The sequence below is a fragment of the Anas acuta genome, chromosome 1 (genome assembly GCF_963932015.1).
Source record: "Anas acuta chromosome 1, bAnaAcu1.1, whole genome shotgun sequence".
Taxonomy (NCBI): domain Eukaryota; kingdom Metazoa; phylum Chordata; class Aves; order Anseriformes; family Anatidae; genus Anas; species Anas acuta.
The window spans coordinates 91921357-91926420 of NC_088979.1; positions in this window are offsets into that span (position 1 = coordinate 91921357).

The following is a 5064-nucleotide window of genomic DNA, read 5'->3' on the forward strand; positions in this document are numbered from 1 at the left end:
CACATCTCTTCCTATAGTGTACCCTCACCCCCACCTCTCCTTCCTTACTGAAGCCTATATTTTTATATTTCCAAAAAACCCACAACAGGTCACAAGCCAATTTTCACTGCCTCCTCACCAGCGTAGTTACAGCAGCAGCAGTCTTACAGCCTGGCATGAGGGAGTTTCTTCAAAATCGCACAATCTGTGATACAAGAGAGGTTCCATTTGCCAGGTCTGATCACTTCTCATCGGCCACAATGGAGCAGGCACCTGAGGCTCAGACCATTCACTGCTGCAGACCTTTCAAGCGTGTGAATCTTCTGGGCTTACCTGTTCAGCATAAAGTATTTTCTGTACCAAACTCTAATTCTGAAGATATACAGCCTTTTGTCTGTGAAGTTCTAAGGCTTTAAAATGATCAGGAAGAGGAAAATAATCAAGGCACCGGAGCATCTCTCCTGTGAAGAGAGGCTGAGAAAGCTGGGAATGTTCAGCCTGCAGAAGAGGAAGCTCAGGGTTTTCTCATCAATGTCCATAAATACCTGAAGGGAGGATGCAGAGAGGACAGAGCCAGGTTCTTTTCAGTTGTGCCCAGAACCAGAACAAGAGGCACTGAGCACAAACTGGAACACAGAGAAACTCTGAATACCAGGAAACAGTGTGGGAAACTGAGTACTGACACAGGCTGCCCAGATTGCTGTGGAGTCTCCTCCTTGGAGACCTTCAAAAGCTTCCTGGGCATGGCCCTGGGCAGCCTGCTCTGGTAGGCCTGTTGAGCAGGGGTTGGAGCAGATGGGCTCCCTTCCCACCTCACCCATCCTGTGATCTTGTGAATTATCTAAAGTCTTTTGCAATCGATCATTTTTCTGAGAGTGGATTTTCATGACTGACTCAGACTAATCTAAATCCAGGCTACTAATAGTCCTGTCCTTATCCCTGTTGCTGGGTGTATGTTTCTATCCATCTTTAAAGGCCACTAACTCCAATGTTTTTCAGCTTGTTGGGGTCACTGTATACTGACTTACTGTAGCATCACAGTTGCTCTGATTCTGGGAAGGAGCCACTGTGTAACCCTGGATTTGGGGAATGTTGAGGCTTGCCCTGACTTGCTACTAGGGCAGATAAAATGTTATAGCAGGTAAGCTGATTTCTGGGGGTGCATTGGAAAGATGCTAGGCAGACATTAAACATACATTTTTTCTTGTCTGAGAAGTTATTGATGTACATGTTTTAATTCAAAAAGGTAGTTAGTATAGAGATGGTTTCTCATACTGTTTATCTCACCTGTAGGCAACTTCATCAGCTGCTAGCAAACAAAAGGTCTCCTTGTGCTCAGAGGACTGCCAGCATTAATGTTCTGCCATTTTTATGCTGTAACAGATGCATGACGAGCACCTAAAATAAGGTGCACAAACTGAAAACACATTTGTGTCACAGATGGCTAGTTAGTCAAATGTTATGAATGGCACCTTAAGAGGAATGCTTTAGAACAGGCTCTGATAACCAAGAGATAAAATAAATTTTTTTCCCCTTTAAAAATTGCTCCCTATAGTGTAGTTTTAGGCCACTGAAAAATTTAATTTCACTTCTGCTTCTGATCCTGCAAACAATTGGGTAGGCGCTTAGCAGCTTTGCTAAAGAGGCCAGAGTGAAGAATAAATTATAGCTTCAATCATTTCTTGTGTGCTGAACTGCAGGTTTCAGTAGCATGCTCCCTGGGGCTGCAACGGGTGAGTTGTCATGGCAGCATGATGCTCGGTGCACAGGCTCTCTACAGCAGGTTCTCCTCCTTACTCTGTGCTCCTCCACTTCATGCCATGCCATCCAGCATGCCTGGGGTTCGAGTGGTGGGGCTACTAGATGCATGACTTTGCTGGTAAACTGGGAGATTTTTTTTTTATCATCAAACCTCATTACCTCTGCCAGCCTACCAGTTTCTCACTTGGGTGTTGTTTAGAGTCACTGGCAACCTTTGCTATTGCCAAGCTTTTAGTCAAAATGAGTCAGGCTAAAACAGGCATAGAAGAGTAATGTGTAAGACTTGGAAAAATAAGTTAAAAATTGTTTGCATTTGCCTTCTAGCTTCTGAATTATTCACAGCACATTTGTTAGGCACTTCTTTGCAAACTTGGAGGCTAGAAATCACTTGAAAAAAAACAAGGAAGTTGAGGTACTGATATAGCCTCTTGCCTCTAGGACTTCAGACGTGAAGGAAAACAACATGGCTAACCAGAAAAAGCTAAAAACTGCTGCAGCTGCTGGGTACCCCACAAGACAGTTGCAGCTCTATATAGTAGTTCTGACATTGTCAGCAGCCTTCTAGCAAGGAAAGCAGCCCTTGGCCAGGGTCACAGCGGCCCCATTTCAGCTGGGTGACCCCTTATTCTCCTGGATCTGTCCTATCATTTCTTGAGGCCTGGGGAGGTTTGTTTTTCAAAAATTTGCTTGCATTTTTTGTTCATTCTCACAATATACTATAGTTATTTTTCTGCTGTGTTTAGAACTATTAACCTGATTTCATATCTTCCGCCAGCATTAATTAGAAAATTTCCAGTATTTAGTACGCATGGCCCTTCCATTTGCAGACCTGTCAGAAGGGCTGGCATGAAGATATAGGAATGTGTTAGGAACATGATATGTTATCACTGTGTATCATTCATGCTTGATATTTTTATGCATATTGCATTATCTATATAATGCATCCTATTCATACTGTATACATTTAAAATAACACATTTAAGAAGTTTTAAGGTTGCATATGGTAAGTGTTGCAGTAGCAGTAAGCACTGAAATTTCACAGAGAAATAATGAATCGTCTTTCGTAACCAAGGGATGCTATGTACTTAAAGTATGGCGAATATGGAGTAATATATACTAAAAGCAGTAGTTCAAAAATACATTTCCAGTTTATAGGATGGTAGCTCAATAATAATTCTTTCCACTATCAATGGGATATGTTTTGATTCAAAGTTCCATTACAGAAACTGCCTATTTCTGTCAAAATCTTGGCTCAGAAGATTCACTGTTGATCCCTGTGAAAAACAGGTGATTGGATTTTACTCTCATTATCCTGCCTATAGTTGTACTGAAGTGTGCTTTAAAAATATGATTCTGGGAAAGGAGAAGGGAGAAAAGATGGAGATTATAACAAACCCTAAGCATTAGAAATCAGACATAGTCTCCTTGGGCAGCCAACTAACCAATATCTGCCTCTGATACAGTTGATGTTAACCAGTGTCAGAACAAAGAGGCCAAACCAGGAGGGCTTTAGTTCTCATTAAATATAGCATTTCCTTCTTGTAAAAGGATTATCAGAGGGAAAAAAGAAAACAACAACAACAAAAGCAAGCAACAACAAAACACAAGAACCCATATGGCATTTGGGTAAATAGAAGTTGGAGTGGAAAGAGTACAGACTGGAGAAGTGGGCAGAGAAGGAAATAAAGATTGGTATGGGGCAGGGATTTAAGGAGGACAGCTTTTCATAACCTACTTGTGTGAAGAAAAATGCCAATGTTCATAAAGAGAGAAGGAAGACAGATGAAAAATATGATGATTTTTGCTTTGTTGGTGTTGCTTGTTTTTAGCCTTTCTGTATAAAGAAATGGTTGGGTAAGTAAAGCATGGAGGGAAAGACTTCCGTGTAGTGTTTTACAAGATTGCTGATACATGAGACACCAAATCAACAGGATATTTTATCTAAGTGTTGTAGATATCAGCTAGAATATATTATGAGATGCAGATCAAGTGCTTGGTAGTTTCATATGCTATGGAAAAGTTTGGGGAGTGTAAGGACTTGTTCCTTTTGAAACAAGTGTTGGTCACTTGAAAGAGTTAAAGGAAAATCAGTGCATTTCAATTTTGAAAGACCTTGAGAAGTAGGGAATTCTTTTTCCTACTACCTCTTTTCTCACCTAGTAGGCAAGAATGAGAGAGTTCTCATCTTAATTTAAATAATGGAAAAAGCATTAAAAAAAAATCTGTGTGTATTTAGGAAGATGCAGTGATTCACTTACATTCTAACAGCTTGCTTTCCCCCTAGGAATTAAACAGCAGCTACTAAGGAATAACATTTTAAGTTCTTCAGGATTGGATGACACTCAGTCAAAGGTGTTACAAGAAATGGCTGAGGCTTTGGATGAAAATTCGTACTTGACTTTTAACAAGAAAGTTGCAAACTACTTGAAGAAGATAGTGATATGCTAATTTTTAGAAATTATAATTAGTATAAGCCCAGAAAGTTTAAACAGGTTCACTTGACATTGTTTCCAAGAAAACTCCCAGAAAACCTTTTGCCTCACTGGGGTGGGGCAAAAATTAATCTACGGTTGTGTGATGAAATTAGTCAACATTACTTCCAGGTAGATTAATAATTCTCCAACTTTATAGCTTTTAATGAAGCAAGGAGTTATTGTTGGCAGGATTTGCTCTGATTTCTCTGAGGTTTATGAATGGCTCCGGCCTGCCCCTTTGATAGAAGAAAAATTAAGTCAGTTACAAAGGGAGCAGTAAGGTGGGTTAAAATCAGCATTGGTAATGGACCATGAGAACAGTGCGGGTAATGAGGGTGTTAATATAAGGTTTCTCCAGAAATCTGTTCTTGGTTCAGTGCTATTTAGTATGTTCAGAGCTAATCACAATAAACCCCATGTGATGACAGAAATAAATAAACAGGAAGTGGAAGTTAGCCTGTTAGTGGTACAGGCTCGCCTCGATCTCTTGAGAAGGTGGGTTCATCTGAACAACATGCATTTTACTAATGTGACATGCCAGGGCATCCATCCAGGGACAAAGAAAGGAGGGCTCACTTATCAGACGAAGCAGTGTGTTTCGGAAGCAGCAGATCTGCACAGGAGGAGGAGGCACTAACAGGTAATCAATCAAGCATGAGCTCCAGTGCAGCAGCATAGCTAAATAGCAATGAAAAAGGAGGCAGGGGGCAGTACTTCTGATTATTAGCGAGATCACTCTGGGAATACCATCTGTTCGGGTGTCAACACTTTAACAAAAGAGTGGTGACAAGTTAGAGCCGATGAACCATGTGAGGTCTGCAGAATTTACCTTATCAGAGAGCAAGTTGAG